A 17719-nucleotide genomic window follows, 5' to 3' on the forward strand; every position below is an offset into this window, starting at 1 on the left:
ACACTGCGATAAACTGACAAGAAGCCGAATTTTATCGGGCACGTGTGACCATTGGCCAGATATAACACCGTCGTCGCTGCTTTGGTTTTACACTGTTTAATAATATTGCAACGCTGCGAAGTCAATCAATTGCTTCACAATCCCAACAGTTCGGTCACAGCTCAGAACAGCCTGTGTCTAATTATAATTTCAATGACGGAAATCAATGCCTATACAATACTACATCTACCCCGACTGCACACATCTACTCGGCCGCACACATCTACCCCGACTGCATACATCTACTCGGGTGCACACATCTACTCGGGTGCACACGTCTACTCCGGCTGCACACATCTACCCCGCTGCACATATCTACCCTGGCTACACACATATACCTTGGCTACACACATCTACTCGGCTGCACACATCTACCTCGACTGAACACATCTACCCTAGCTGCACACATCTACCCTGGCTGCACACATCTACTGGACTGCACACATCTACTCCGCTGCACGCATTTACTCGGCTGCACACATCTACCCCGGTTGCACACAGGTACTCTGCTGCACACCTCTAAGTCGCTGCCTACATTTAATCTGATGAACACATCTTCCCCGACTGCACACATCTACCCCGACTGCACACATCTACCCCTGCTGCACACATCTACTCTGCTGCACTCATCTACTCGGCTGCATACATCTACTCGACTAGACACATCTACGCCGACTGTACACATCTATTCGGCTGAACACATCTACTCTGCCGCACGCATGTACTCGGCTACACCCTAACCCTAACACGTACCTACTGGAGTCAGTAGGTACGTGTCTATTTAGAATGGGGCGTAAACTAGGCTGGAGAAGTTTATTTGTAAGTTCGTGGTATGATAAACTTTGTTTCAGAAACTGTTTGCAGTTCAGCTGTTAACCTAACCTAAATGTACACAGCAACGAGCTGTTAACCAAGGCCACCATTCACAGTACAGCCAGGACACATTCTGTGGCCGATACAGATATCATTGGACCAATATCGTTGAACCATGGATACGAGTAGCATCAGTACCTTCCACGCTGCAGATTACGCCCTCTTTGGGCTTAGCCTCGCAATATCTGTCGGTGTCGGGATATTTTACGCCATCAAAGACAGGAACAAAGTGGACACCGAGGAAGTGTTTCTGGGCGGACGTAAAATGTCAGTTATCCCCGTGGCCTTGTCTCTGCTCGCCAGTTTCCAGTCCGCAATATCTATCATCGGGATACCGGCGGAGGTGTATTTCAGGAATACAATGTATCTATTATTCGTACTTTCCAGCCCCATTGGCTATTTTCTGCTGCAACTACATCTACATACCCATTTTCTACAATCTGAGAATAACTAGTGCCTTCGAGGTATGATCATATTTATTTACTCTTTTCTTCATTCTTTGTTTTTTAACACTGCACGCTGAGCAGTCTCTTACTTAGTGACACATATTGTGTTGACCTTTCAGTTTATTTGTCACGAATAATATATATTTATATAAACAGTGTAACAGAAAACGTAAACAAATATATAGCAACCACAGAATTATTAAGAAAACAATTAAATACTTATATTATCAAACGCTCAAGCCTTTATACTGCTAAATAATTAAGGACATGGCACTTAAAATGATGTCTCAGATATTAAACAGGGAGAACAGTCATAGTAAACACCAGCTAGAGTAGGTCTCCAAGCAGGCAAGGTGAACACAATGCCGTGAACCACCTATATATCTCTCGACCGAACGCGGAAGATCACCCCTCCTTCTCTTAAGTCAATACAATCCTTCACTACCCTGCTGACATTATTCAGTGTCCCCCAAGATAAACAGGCATGCAGGCTGTTCTTGACCTACATACGCATTGTAATCATGTCCTTTTTATCTTCAGAAGGGTGTTATATATAGCATAGAATAGACGCACATAAACACATTTCATGTATAACGTATGAGAACATACTATAGAACTATATAGAACGCGTGTGTATGAATTATGATTAAAACAAGAGTTTTTGTGATTTCTGCTGTCGGTTTTTGCCTCATGATCCTGGTGGCCTTAGGCGTTGCTCAAGATTTCTGTAAAAAATTTGCTAGTTCTTGTAGTGATGTAAATGAGAGAGAACGGCGCATTCGCTGTAAGGAGCATGACAAGTAACCTGCGCATGGTCATGATTTTTACCCAGGTTTTGACCGTTTTCCTCCTACCATAGTGCTGACCGCAGTCTTAATACACCTATCAAATAAATAAACAAATACATAAATATTCGTTTTCTGATTAAAGAATGGAATGGATGTATCCAACACATCTGATGTTCCGCCACTCCTTCTTTCATGATAACGTTACCTTTTCTTCCATTTCAGGTGAGGGCAATTGTGACGTCATGACGTCAAAGAAAGATTAAACATTTGCAACAAATTACAACTTATGATTGGTCAAATGCGTGATCTTGATTGACAGTTTGGAGAGGTCTATTGTGACGTCATGACGTCACAGAACTATGGAACATTGTAAACAATGTGTGGTATGCCTATAACGTAAAACACCATATATTTATCTATTTACTACAGGATTTTTAACGCGGTACTTGGGAGTTTCCAGATCTTAAGATTTACTGGATTCGAACATTCGACGTTATGGCATGGTCTGAGTCCAGCACTTCATCCGCGTGAACTGTAAAACATCACACATTTGATACATACGGGGAATAAAGTGTAGATTTTATAGATGCTTTCTGTTGTAGTACTTGTCACTTCGCTTCCACATCTCGCTGAGGACGGCCACATCGGTGCTGTACTCCATCCAAATGGTGAGTGTACGTTTATACACCATACTAAAAAATCAGTGCATGGTTGTTTAAGATGAAGACGTGTTACTCTCTACCTGTCGCCTTACATCGCTGCCACCACAAGCAAGTTTTGTACAGATGTCTTGAGTAACGCTGAGGTCACTGGGGTCACCGTGATGAGGAAGCAAGTGATGTCAGAAAACACAATCAACCCGTCTCAACCTTGGTCTCTAACAATACTTTGCGTACATGCATTCTATTTATCTAGAGTATGTACAAGATGACATCCTAAAACAACTGTATAGATGAACGCTCATTAAATAGTTCTGTGGGATAATGAGGTTAAGCCTAAGCAAGTCTACGAGGCTCGCACAGGCTCCAAAGGTAAAACTTATCTATTGTTGACAGTGATGTAAAGCGAAAGGCAGAGAGCGCCGCATGCCCTGCTTGTGCTGCGTTTTGTCACTTTACATACAGTTGTACATTCAGTTGAATACGCAGATTTCGAATGGCGTCATTATGACGTCCCGGTGTGAAAAGGCGTCGCCTCTTTATGGCACGGCACACCCAAAAAATAATCTGTTAGTATGAAAGTTTGTTGTCTGAGTGATGCTGGAATGTATTCTGTTATTATAACAGAATGGTATGTCATATTCTACATAATGTCCTGTTAGTCTAATAGAATATATATATTGAATTAGTAGAATATATGTGTGATATTTAACAGAAAATTCCATTGAAATAGCAGAATGCATTCTATCATCACTTAGACAACAGACTTCGTGTTAAGTTTAACGGATTATTTTTTTTAGTGTAAGGCTACTTGCCTATATAACCTTGCATAACTAGTGTTGGCAGAATATCATTATTTGTTGATTTGATTCAACATTTAATGCCCAAGTATGAACTATTTTGGGTCAGTATCATAACCTTTGCACCATTTTTTAACAGTTGTTGTATATGTCGGTGGTGCTCTACGCCCCCTCGCTGGCGCTAAGTGCAGGTAGGTGATAATACATGTATGTCTGTTTTTTAGGGGCTGGTTAAATTACTTAAAACCACCTGAAACTGGCCGAGATAAACTTTAGAAACTGATAAACTTTTAGTGGTGAATCAAACAATAATCTGTTAGTGTTAACAAAGCGTTTGTCGCCTGGGTGATGCTAGGATGTATTCTGTTATTATAACATAATACTCTGTCTTTTTCAACACAATGTCCTGTTGGTATAATGGAATCTATAACAGAAGAGGTCAAATGGTTTGTAATGGTCATAAGTCAACTGGATGGCATTGGATGTCAAGAATTGTTTATAGTCATTAAGTCAACCGATTTCGATACTTAAACACCAGACATGTTGAAATATCAACAGCAATGGCATTAAAAAAAAACAACAATTCAAAATGAAAAAGTATTGTTACTGTTCATTTTACAACAAAAATGTGTGTCTTTTGTGCACAAATGTGTCTTATCCTTCAGAGTGCATTGCGAGCTAGACTTGATACACACTTTTTAACACTATTGTTATTTTATTCGGATTCATGTTTGTTGCCTCTTCCAGTGACTGTTCTGCCGTTGTGGCCAGTTGTAGCCGCTGTCGGAGTTGTCTGTATCTTTTATACCACGATAGTAAGTAACATTCTTTACATCAGAACATGCATATTTTATTGGGTTAAACACCGTTTTGGGAACTGGCTTTGCGATTATTTACATGGAACGTCCATCTTGATTAACGGTTGAAATAAGAATGTCTGTTATGCCTCCTTAATAGACAGATAGTATAAAAAATTTGCGACACGCAAAAAATTAAGATGCGCGCAATAAGACGTGGGAGTGTAAAGATCGTCGGCAAATCCGTGTCCCGCACGTGGGAAGGTCTGTCAGCAGCCTGCAGACGGCCATGGGTTTCCCTCGGGCTGTACCCGGTTTCCTCTCACCATAAGGCTGGCCTCCGTCGTACCAGCGAACACTAATCAAATACATAAACAAAGCAAAACCGTGTCCTAAATAACAGTTTACGCTTTTGTTTCCTGGCAGGGCTTCAGGTGATGACTCACTGCATTGACAACTCATTTAGTGGAACAGAATAAGTGGAAGAATTGTTCAATTTTGTGGTTAAATACAGGGCGGTATGAAGGCGGTGGTGTGGACGGACACGTTCCAAATGCTAGTGATCTTTGCCGGGTTGCTGGCTGTTTTGATACAGGGGAGTGTAGTGACTGGCGGGTTAGCGAACGCTTGGACCATCGCCAGTGATCACGGAAGAATAAAGTTCAACGAGTAAGTAAACAGACAGGCCATTCCCCTAAATTAATGATTCAACGAAAATCCATCATTTTATTTTTCATCAGTTGCTCACTTGCTCAAAGTGTATTAAGACTAAAGCCCCTGTTTTTAACTTTCTTCTGGCCTATTTTGATATTTGCTTTTCATTTGTGTACACTCGTTAAATGTAAAAATAGTCCTATCTTCATTCTTGTGACTTATAAAAATGTTGGACAACCATTGCTGACATTAATTCACCGATGACCGGTCTTACCGATTCCTATAGCCACAAATAACACCTCTTTTATTGAGAAAGTTCTCAAGTTCACAGGCGTTCAGCGTCCCACTTTTCTCTATTGCTCGTCTACTCTAAATAACGTTTTGTCAAACGTTTTCCAGACGCCCATGTTATAGTAAATGTGATCAGTAACAGTTGCCTAACAGCTTTGACAGACTTCATATTACAGTGATTTGACTGAACGTCACAGTTGTTATTTTATATCCCCCCAGAATCAGTGATGAATTGACAGAACGCCACAGTTGTTGATGTATTTCCTCCTAAAATCAGTGATGATTTGACAGAACGCCACAGTTATTGTTGTATTTCCTCCCAAAATCAGTGATGATTTGACAGAACGCCACAGTTGTTGTTGTATTCCCACCCCCCGCAAATCAGTGATGATTTGACAGAACGCCACAGTTGTTGCTGTATTTTCTCCCAGAATCAGTGATGATTTGAATGAATTGCACAGTTGTTGTTGTATTTCTCTTCGACTTTACGTGAAAGTTGTTGTTGTATTTCCCCTAACTGTGATTTGACTAAACGTCACAGTTGTTGTATTTCCCTCCCAGAATCAGTGGTGATCCGACAGTACGGCACAGTATCTGGTCCTTGATCATTGGCGGGACATTCACAAATATGGCGGTTTACGGGACGAACCAAGCTCAGGTGCAGAGAGCCTGCACATGCCCAACCCTGACTAAAGCACGACTGTAAGTCACCGTTATACTGTTTCAGAGTCTAGGAAAAGGTTCATGCAGCATTGAAAATAGCTATGGACGCTTTTCACTGGCTAATGAGACCAGTATGTCGCCTAGTTGCGTGTTCGAGAGCGTGTACTATGATCGACGATTCCAATGTACGTCATAAAACATTGCTGCTAAAGCGTGTCACTCAAGGCTTTAGCATCAAGCGCCTCTACTTTTCGCCAAACATATAGGCCACTAATTACAACTTGTTACAATTGTTAAAACACTGGCTTGTTACAATTCAGGGCCTACTGGCTGAATGTTCCCGGCCTAATGATCAGCGTTTTGCTCTACGTCCTCATTGGCGTTGTCATGTTTGCGTATTACGTTGATCGAGACCCGCTGGATTCTGGCAGGATTGCCGCCCCTGATCAGGTACGAGTAACGAGGTTATAGTGTTGTAGGACCTTGTCTATCTAGGCAGGTAATTCCCGACAGTAGCTTACGCATGCTATTTACAGCGCATGCGCCAATCTTAAATGTTCGTTTTACCTCACTCGTGCCACTAGTAAATTTTGTACGGGAGCCCTGAACACGGCCGAAACGACTGGCGTAATTGTGGCGAGGCTTATACGACACGAAGTGATGCCAGAGAAAGTCTGTCAAGCTTTGTTTCTAATAATACACTCTCTATATCTAAAGAATTTACAGTATAATTCTAACCAACATCTGAAACAATTTTATTGATGAACACTGATTAAATTGCCCCGTGCGAGAGCACAGGTGGGTGAGGCTAAGCATAGCACAGACTCCAATGGTCAAGCTTGTCTGGTGACGGGAGAGATGTATAGCGAACGTAGGGAGCGGCATTTTCGCTAAGGGTATGGACAGTACGGGGTTTTGCGAGACCAACTGGGTTGTGAAAGACCTTGTCAATCGCGCAAACTCACTTTGATGACGGAAATTGACGAATTCAGCCCACTTTGCGCTAACTGGTCATCCGGACAAGCATAACGCTAACCTGAACACGTGGTATTCCTCACTTTATATATACCACATACCTGATTGTCCCCCACAGTATCACTGAGAGCTAAACATAATTAAATTTAAAATAATTTACTACCACCCGTCGCAACACACACATTATTTTTCACTCTGGAAATCTCAGAACTGCTTAGTTTTGAATTTCTCCAACTATAATTTTGTCGCTATTTCAGTTAACAAGTAATTATTTTTCACTGTCCTTGTATAGACCGTACCGATATTTGTTATGGATACCCTCGGGAACTACCACGGCGTGCCGGGACTGTTTGTGGCCTGTATGTTTAGTGGAGCTCTCAGGTAGGTCTTGATCTCCACAGGAGTTGCAGCTTCGTCCTACAATTTACAACTTGCCAACATATAGTGGAGAGATATGTGTTAAAATGATACATGCGCTAGACGTCGCGTAGCTGTGGTTGGGAAAACGAGCCTGGCGTGTAGGACGTTTGGTGTTATCCTTCATTCATGCTGAGTCATTGTTGAATTCGGGTAAGCCAAGTCCATTTCAAACACCACTGACCATGGTGTTTTTCAAGTAACCATCAAATCATTATCATTATTCTTCCACATGGTTCCCCTGGTTACTGATTGCTGTCGTATAAGTGAAATGCTTAGTTGGTTAGCTCCTTAGCGCAGTGCAATGGCCCATGAGCCTCTCACTAATGCGGTCGGTGTGAGTTCAAGTTCTGCTCATGCTGACTTCCCCTCCGGCCGTATGTGCAGAAACCTGCGGATGGTGGTGAGTTTCCACCGGTTTCCTCCCACTATAATGCTGGCTGCCGTCGTGTAAGTGAAATATTCTTGAGTGCGGTGTAAACACCAATCAAATAAATCAATAAATAAATAAATAAATAAATAAGTATAAGTGAAATGTTCTCGAGAAGGATGCAAAACTCCAATCAAAAAAATAAATCAAACATTATTATTTATAATATGATTTTCATTCTCTGAGCACGATATCCTCTGGACTGAACGCTATGGCGGCTGTGACCCTCCAGGACGTCGTCAAACCTCACATCGCCCCGAAAATGAGCGAGACAACAGCCACCTGGGTTGCCAGGGGCCTGGGTAACGAAACTTGTACTATTCATGTAGTTGTCTCATTTGGAATTTGGAACGATTCAGTGGCCTAATGCTTAGAGCGCACGCCTCGATGTCGTGCGACTCAGGAAGAAACCAGGTTCTGGTGATTGCAAAGACTTTAAAAATGGTACTTGTTGCTGCCTCGCTTGGCGCCCAGCACTGAGATGTTAGAGAAAGGAAACACGAGTGGTTGGCCTGATGTCAGTATAATGTAACTGGGTGGGGTGTCATGTTTAGTATCTTCGGCATGATTGTTCAGTGGTGGCATCACTTTGGTGGCATGGGTTGGCCCTGCCATAAGAAGAGACAGTATATGTACACACACTTAATAACTCCTCGCCGTCAGATGACTCAAAAATTGTTAAACGTTAAACCTCAGGAATTCATTCATTCATTCGGAATTTGCTTGATTCTCAGAAACGTATAACTTCTACATCGGCGGTCAAGTGTAATGTAGTTTAGGTTTTGTATGGAAATGAGATAAAAGAATGACTGCTGATCACTTACAAACTGCGCTTTCTTCGGTCAATGCAACTGGATAATGCGGAATAAAACTGTGGTGAGCAAGCCGTATTTTCTTGCATTAGTAGTGGGCGGTAAATTCCATTCGTACGATGTATAAAAGTTCCATCTGCGAATTTCAGCATCCTTTCGGTTCCAATTGCAAACACAGCGCAGTTCAACATGCCCGTGTGAGAGGTTTTCAAGCTACAGTATTTGAGGAAAAGGCATTGAAACAAATCATGTAACAAACTTCAAAGTAGCTCAGTTGAGACAAATTCCACCCTAAGGAATTAACACATGTCCACCTGAGAAAGGATTGTGATGGGACATACCCACCCACCGCGCCTTTACTAAGGTCCCAATGTACAACAGTTTGCTATATTTATTTATTTGATTGGTGTTTTACGCCGTACTCAAGAATATTTCACTTATAAGACGGCGGTCAGCATTATGGTTCGAGGAAACCGGACAGAGCCCATGGGAAATCCACGACCATCCGCAGGTTGCTGCAGACCTTCCCACGTGCGGTCGGAGAGGAATATAACAATTTTAACCCTGAAATATATTATGAAATAAGCCTTGTAAGTTAGGCGATTTCCTACTAGATCCACCTACATCTTGAAAAAATTCAAATCATTTGTAATTAGGAATTTTATTTGAGATCCAACTTCTTCCTGTCCCATTTAAGTGATCATATGATTGTGTTTAGTTATTTGATTTTAATGTTTTCACGTATTTATTGTGTTTTACATCTTTGATTGGTTTATTTACATAGATATGTATTTTTTTTTTACGAAAACTATCTTCCTTTCATTCCGTTGACAGCCATCGGGTTAGGGGTGATATGTCTTGCGTTAACCTATGTGGCATCCTGGATGGGCAGCGTTATCCAAGTAGGTGGAAATATACCTCAGCCAGATATGGTTTTACAGGATTTTGTTAAGAAAGACAAAATAAGTATTACTCCTTAGTGCGCATGCGCTGTTCTCTACACTCAATCTACTTCACATCACGGCCACCACTAGACAAGCCTGTGGCACCGAAGTAAACTTGTTTCGAATCAGCCGCATCATTTGCCTCCTCGCGTGGATCTTTTCACTCAGTATTCATCAATAAAATTATTTCAGATACTCTTTGAACCATGTTTTGCATACTTTAAATAAAGAGAATATGTATGTATCAAGAGTTAAGAGAAACAGATTAGACTGAGACTGAGCAAGACTTTTTGTTGTTTTCTGACATCACTTCCTGCCTCATTACCATGACCCCAGTGACCTTAACCTTTTTCAAGATTTGTGTACAAGATTTGCTATAGTCTATTTCTTTTAGAAAATCCCCTATATTCTACAATCAGCCATAGTTGCTACCAAAATTACCTTTAGCCAGTGACATGTAAGAGCATAAGCTGTACACATTGACATGTTGAACCTCCGTATCATTACAAGGAAATTTCAGTTAGAATACTTTTACTATTTCATAACGTTAAATTCCATAAGCTTAGTTTCGACACCAAAACCCTATTGCCTCGGGTGACGTCATAATTATTCACAAGCAAGTTGCATGCTGGACAATGGGCGTGGAGAGTACTTTGTTTTACAATGGCTGAGCCTACAAAAAACCTACAAATCCCTGCGAATCGACTTCATGGTTTTAAATTCCTAGCATCCATCTCTAAATCCACAGCGCGGTCGGATCATAAACTGCAAGAGATAAAATAACATTCATTTACTAAGGTTATATCATATTAAGACGTGTAAACAATTTCAAATATGGCTGTGTCTGTAAAGGGTTTACAGTAAAGTAGTTTACGTGACTGGTGTCGCCCTCCGTCAAAACACGTTAACCTCCGCCCAATATCCAGCATGCCACTGGTTCTGAATAATTATGACGTCACCCGGGCAATGGGTTCTTGCCACCGAAACCGAGCTTATGGACTTTAACATCGAATTAGAAAAAGCGCTCTAGCTTTATTTTCCTTACAATAGTATAGACTTCAAACATATCCATGTGTAGAGTTTGTGTTGTTGCGGGTGACTGACTAAAGGTAATCTTTGTAGCGAGTATGAATGAGTTTACAGAGAGCTGAATAGAGGCGACTAAAAGAAATAAACTTTAGTGACAAGGAGAGCGGTGCATGTGCTATAAGGAGAAGGAACGTTAATACATGAATGAAGTCTTAGCCGCGTTTATTTAAAATCCATTTAAGAAAGCGCACCCCTGCGGTCCCGTAGCAAACTGCACGTAGTAGGCGCGGTCATTGTGCCTGTGCAGTTTGAAAGCTTAATGGGTAGTTTTTACGCAACTTTGTATCTAAGTTTTTATTGGTTACCTAATCTTTGCTTTGCAGACGGTCCAGTCCTTCTTCGGTGCTATTGGAGGTCCCATCCTGGGCGTGTTTACTTTAGGCATCCTCTTTCCATGCGCAAATACTTACGTAAGTTTTACTGCTCCATTCTCAGTACACATTCAGCCATGAATTGGCAACAGCGTTACTATTTCTAAATCATGTTGTTTTTTTATTTTGAGTTTGGGGTTTAGTCTTGCCTGTAACAACATTATATCGATTATACCACGGCAGTATCTCAGTGAAAACGGCCAGTCTTTATTGCTTCACTAGAACACCCGATCAATAGACACAATATATGATTCTCCATTCCGTTAGGTGCACTATTTTCTTTTCACGCTTTATCACGCGAGATCTGTAATATTGGAGCATAGACTTATGTGGGAATTTTCGAGTCACATTGTCTGCCCGGCCGAGAAAAGCCAATAGTGCACCTTAATGGCATGGCGACACCGAAACACAGCACAGTGACGCCCAAACACAGCATAGTGACAACAGTCCTGTCCACTTATACGGTAATCAAGGAATAATTGTTAGTGTTCTTTATTGGCTGGTGATGTTTTTCAGGGCGCCTTCGCTGGCCTCATCTCTAGCCTCGGTCTCAGTGTGTGGGTTTTGATTGGCGCTAAGGTGACAAAGACACCATCAACTCTACCTAACGACAACAGCACATTTGCCAACATGACCACGTAAGTAGCGTCAGACTCAGAAACTCATGTCGAGTAATACCAAAGACTTTAAAAATGGTTCTTGTTGCTGCCTCGCTTGGTGCCCAGCACTGAGAGACTAGAGAAAGGAAACAGGACTGATCGGACCGGTGTAGGCATAATGCAGCTGCGTGGGGTGTCATATCTGGTTGTATTTGGCATAATACTTGAGTCACGGGGGCACTCGCTCTGCCACAAGAAAACACAGTATATGTACACACACCTAATAACTCTTCGTTTTCATGTGACTGAAAAATTGTTAAGTACGACGTCAAACCTCAAGCATACATGCATGTATACATAGATAAATCTTTCTGGGATATGTTGCTATATTTTCTTTACCAAAGGTCGCGAGTTCAACTTTCCTTTCTTTCTCGATTTTGATTCTCTTCATGAGATTTATAAATCATCCAGTGTGATATACTGAAGCGATCAAAACTGAACTGAAAGTTATCGAAAGTTAAGTCAGGTTATGAAAAATACCAACCTCATCCTGATAATAATCCACGGTGCTTAAGTTCAGAGTTAATACCCGGCTTACATCTTTATAGAGAGCATTTCTCGTCATAAATATTCAGGTCCAAGTTGTGCAGTTTACAGTTCATTTCTGCCTTCTCACGATTTTTGTGAACAAACTAGTAATGATTTGTATATCAGATATAGACTGTATGGCTAATTTCAAAATGACAATGTTCTTATCTGCCCTCAAATAATTAATCTGTTTATTTATTTATTTATTTGACTGGTGTTTTACGCCGTACTCAAGAATATTTCACTTATACGACGGCGGCCAGCATTATGGTAGGTGGAAACCGGGCAAAGCCCGGGGGAAACCCACGACCATCCGCAGGTTGCTGTCAGACCTTCCCACATACGGCCGGAGAGGAAGCCAGCATGAGCTGGACTTGAACTCACAGCGACCGCATTGGTGAGAGACTACTGGGTCATTACGCGGCGCTAGCGCGCTAACCAACTGAACCACGGAGACCCTTTAATTAATCTGTTAATTTTTGTTGTCTGAGTGGTGTTAGAATGTATTCTCTTAGTTTCTATATTCTGTCATGTTCTACATAATAGTCTGTTAGCCTAATATTTATTTTATTGGTGTTTTACGCCGTACTCAAAAATAATCACTTATACGACGGCATCAAGCATTATGGTGGGAGGAAACCGGACAGAGCCACGACCATCCGCAGGTTGCTGCCAGACATTTCCACTTACGAGAGGAAGCCAGCATGAGCTGGGCTTAAACTCACAGCGACCGCATTGATGAGAGGCTTCTGGGTCATTACGCTGCGCTAGTTAGCCTAATAGAATCTTTGTACTAGATTAATAGAATATATGTGTTATATTTAACAGAATTTGCTGTAATAGCAAAAATACTTTCTATTAAATATAACAGATTATTTTTCGAGCATGACAGATATGTTTTTTTCTCCAGCGTAAGCCCATCGGCCAACACCTTCACCAATCCGCTACTCCCACTGTATCAGCTATCCTACCAGTACTACAGCCTGCTCTCTGTCGTGGTCTGTATTATTGTTGGCTTACTCGTAAGCGCAGTGACGTGTAAGTATGCAAAGTATGGTACACCGTATTATGTAATAATTCACGAGTAATTACGCTGCAACCATTTAACATAATAAAAATTTCCTTGATATGTAATATCACTGCGTAACGTAATAAAATTTACTGGTTATGTAATACTGCCGTGTAACCTACAGACAGACAAATTGACAAGAAAGTTTTCATTTTTGTTGCCCTTGAACGATTTTGTTTTTGAAGGTCATCAGGGCTGTGCATACACTGTCCTTGAAACTGTTGCTTATGATGGAAAGGTATTTATAGTGCATTGCACCTTGTTTAATGATTTTGTCTTAGGTTTTAAACAGCGTCACCCACCGGGATCAGACCTGATATTTCCGTATCGCTCTGTACTCAACCCCTGCTTGCCAAAGGGTCATCGGCTTCGAAAGAAGGAGGTGAGAGCTCTATTACAGTTTAGTTTCAGTGATCTGGTTCTATTTCCATGTCATATCGATCTTCTTGTTGATTTATTTATTTATTTGATTGGCGTTTCACGCCGTACTCAAGAATATTTCACTTATAAGACGGCAGCCAGCATTATGGTGGGAGGAAACCGGGCAGAGCCCGGAGGAAACCCACGACCATCCGCACATTGCTGGCAGACCTTCCCACGTACGACTGGAAAGGAAGCCAGTATGAGATAGACTTGAACTCACAGCGATCGCTTTGGGGATCTTATTGTCTTTCCAGTTCAATTTTCTTTTATTGAGTAACAGTTGTTTAGGTTTCGTTACTATATAAAACTTTTAATTAAAATAACTCATATGAATTAGTTCACTTTCATTTTTATCCCTTGTATCTTTTAATGATAGTTGTAAATAACATTTTGATTTTGCTATACAGTTAATGTCTTTTGCCAGTTAAACCATCACATTGTTTGATTTCATTTTCAGGAATATCAACTTGATACTGTATCTTAATTGGACGATGAATCGTCAAATATGGACAATTGTCACATTTCATTGGATGAGATGTTCTAGCAGACCATTTCTCACAATTAAAATTCGATTAACATTTGCAATTTTCAGCATACGATTTATAAGGCAAAGAAAACAGTATTGTGAAGCACATGTCAAATTAAAAAGATCATCAAACCCCGAAATAGTTGGGTTTATTTTTTTATAATTTTTTTTTAACCCGGCTAAAACGCTTTTGAAAGTTTGGAATCTAAGGCGGCCTTTTCTCACCTTATTGGGATCAGTGACGCCACGTTAGGTTTTTGCCACTTAACACAGATAAACTGCGAGATGGACTATGTCAAGTAAAAATATGGACGTGACGTCACTGATAAAAGTACCTCATGGATCTCAAACTTTATTCCTGGACACTGTTGAATAGCCTTTAATCTGACATATATTTCATTTTAGAATTTTCTTTGCCTTTTAATGGCTTATAAGCCCTCATATGGAAAAGCAATAATTACAAATGTTGTTAAGCATTGCCTCTGTTCTGACGTTCCTGTTCGGTTTTACGTGAGGTCTGTCAACAACCTGCGGGTGTCTTGGGTTTTCCCTGGATTCGGTCTGGTTTCCTCCCACCATAAAGCTAACCATAAATGCTTGCCTAGCTTCATGAAACGAACAAAAGGTTGACAAAGAGCCGGAAATATATATGCTATATATAGTCAAAATAGAACACCAGAAGAGTGTTGCTTGAAGATTTGAGGAAGAAAGCAAATTTTGTTCAATTGTTGAATCTTGCGTGTATTTTGAGAAATGATTACCAGCTTATATACTTCACAGTGTTGTAATACACTCCATATAGTTTATGCCAAAAAAGGCATTGTAAATATTATTATCCTTTGTTCCAAATTAAACACTTGGTGGTTTATTTTGTTTTGTTTCATGCTTATTGTCTGAGAGTAGGACTTGTTTAGGACGTATTGTAACAAAATTTAGACTGATATATCGAAGTGCGAATATATCAACGCTTATACAAAAACTGATATCTATTTTAAAAGCGGACCTCGGTGGCCGAGGTTGTTAGCACGCCGGGGCCAACATGTAGTAGTTATATCGTAGTATTTTTATCGAACACCATGACCCAAGAGCTTCTCGCCAGTGCCTTCGTTGTAAGCTTAAGTCCAGATCAGGCTAATTTACCTTCTGGTTATACGTGGGAATGTTTGCCAGGGTTTTCCCGTTCTCTGTCCCGTTTCGTCACAACATAATGGTGACGCCAATCAAAATGTTGGATTGTTGGTGACACCGATCAAATAAATAAATAAATTTAATAAAATAAGTGTTTTTCTTGCGGGTTGTTCCAAAATTGTTTGTATGACGCTTTTAACAGATTATATTTTTATAATGTGTACACAGTGGTTGATTTGACTACTGGTCACTTCTGGAAGTGCATTAGACCTGGGTTCGAATCCTGGTCAGGCAGGCTTGCAAATTGCTTTATGTCTAGATGAATGTTAGGTAAAAAAACATTAAGAGATGCGGTATAGTTTCTGTTAAATTTTGTTTTGTTTTACTCATTCATTAAGCGATTGGTTATTATGTAGGTGCTTGGTCAAAACACCAATGAAATAAACAGATCATTGCGCCTGAAGTCTTGTGGGTTTAAAAGAAAGGTGGTCAGCAAAAACAATCATTTGACCTCTTATCTGTATTAAACTATCTTCCGTTAACCCAATGTTGAGCTAAAGGCTGATACATACAGCTTTCATTGACATTCCAAATATTACCGTTGGTTCTTTTTGGGTTTGTGCATGACTTTGTAGCGATTGTTTAATTAGACTGAAACTTCAAACACCAGTAAATTGACGCAGTTACATGTAGGTCGGGATGACGTTATATATTTGCGAGTTGATTTGTTTAATGTCGGCTTGAGAGTCTTGTATGGACTCTACTTGTTAAAACTATCGATTTTAACTTGAACTTTTTGAGCTGTCGCTTAAAAACACACACTGTACAAGTCATCAACAACACGTCCTACACACAGGACGTCTTCGTCATGTGGCGTCATGAGCTCAAAGGGAAGTAATAGGACTGCTTGCACAATGTACTCCTGAAGTGAGTTAAACCAAAGCAAGGAGCAACGTGTTACTGGCAATAAATACTATCCTCAGATAGGATCAGCCACAGTAAAACCAAAAGGAACATTCCAAACGTTATTGACAATAACACTGTTCAGATAGGATCGGCCACAGTAAAACCAAAGGAATACCCAACGTCTTGCTGATAATAATACTGTCCTCGGTAAGGATCGGCCACAGTAAAACCAATGGAACACCCAAAGTGTTATTGACAATAATACTATCCACAGGCAGGAACAGTCGTAGTAAAATGAAAGCAACACCCCAATTGTGATTGACAATAATACTGCCCTCAGGTAGGATGGGCCACGGCAAAACCAAAGGGACAAGTGTTGTGGACAGTAACACTGTCCTCGGCTAAGATCAGCCACAGTAAAACCAATGGAACATTTAAAACGTTATTGACAATAACACTGTTCAGATCGGATGGGCCACAGTAAAAGCAATGCAACACCCAAAGTGTTATTGACAATAATACTGTCCTCAGGAAGGATCGGCCACAGTAAAACCAAAGCAACACCCCAAATGTTTGCTGACAATAATACTACCCTCAGGTAGGATCGGCCAGAGTAAAACCAAAGCATCACCCTAAATGTTGACAATAATCCTGTCCTCAGATAGGTTCGGCCATAGTAAAATCAAAGCAGCGACAAAATGCTATGTACTGTAATGCTGTTAGCTCCGTTGAGGTTTCTGAAAGCCCATAATTTGGGTTAATAATGAAGTTATAGTGATAAGAGCGGTAGTTGCCATGATATGACGAAATATGTTAGTATTGTACACCAGTCTGTCCGAGTTATGTATAAGTAAATATGTTGATCGACCGATCAGTTTTGTTGCGCTCTTCCCTCCCTGCACATCACATATATGACCGTGGTTTAAATCAGGAAGCAGGCTCTGATGTGGGCCTATGATTGGTGAAATTATGTATCTAGACGTTAAGAAAGACATTTTATACCAGCCGTCAACCAAACAGGGCGTTCTTGGTCAATGATCGATGGCCAATTCCCGAAACAACGTTCAACGCAAACCACCAAACAAACTAAGAAAGTTTACAAAGTGCAACATTAAGGCGGATTCACACACAAAGATGCAGTCAGCAGTTTTTGAGCGATGTTTATATACCCAGCCTGGTGATCTAACTGAACACGACGTATATACTGTCCCTAGCTTCCGGTTAAGCGGAATACAACGCGGTTAATGAGCAGAGAGAGGGAGATTCTAGACGCTCTATCCATATTAACTTTCAAGAAAGTTTTTCCCATTGTAAAACGTAAGAAACTCAAAGTGAAGGGTTTTGATGGAATAACCTTGACATTCCAGCTTTTGCAGTAATAACTTGTGACGTTGGTTGAAATCATCACATAACACATGGGATCTAACAAATG

General features: G+C 40.7%; 1 pseudogene; it reads left to right on the forward strand.

The window, feature by feature from the left end:
- Positions 1 to 791: 791 nt before the first annotated feature.
- Positions 792 to 14211, forward strand: LOC135478289 (sodium-dependent multivitamin transporter-like; annotated as a pseudogene).
- Positions 14212 to 17719: the final 3508 nt, after the last annotated feature.

This window comes from Liolophura sinensis, chromosome 11, assembly GCF_032854445.1.
Source record: "Liolophura sinensis isolate JHLJ2023 chromosome 11, CUHK_Ljap_v2, whole genome shotgun sequence".
Lineage (NCBI taxonomy): Eukaryota > Metazoa > Mollusca > Polyplacophora > Chitonida > Chitonidae > Liolophura > Liolophura sinensis.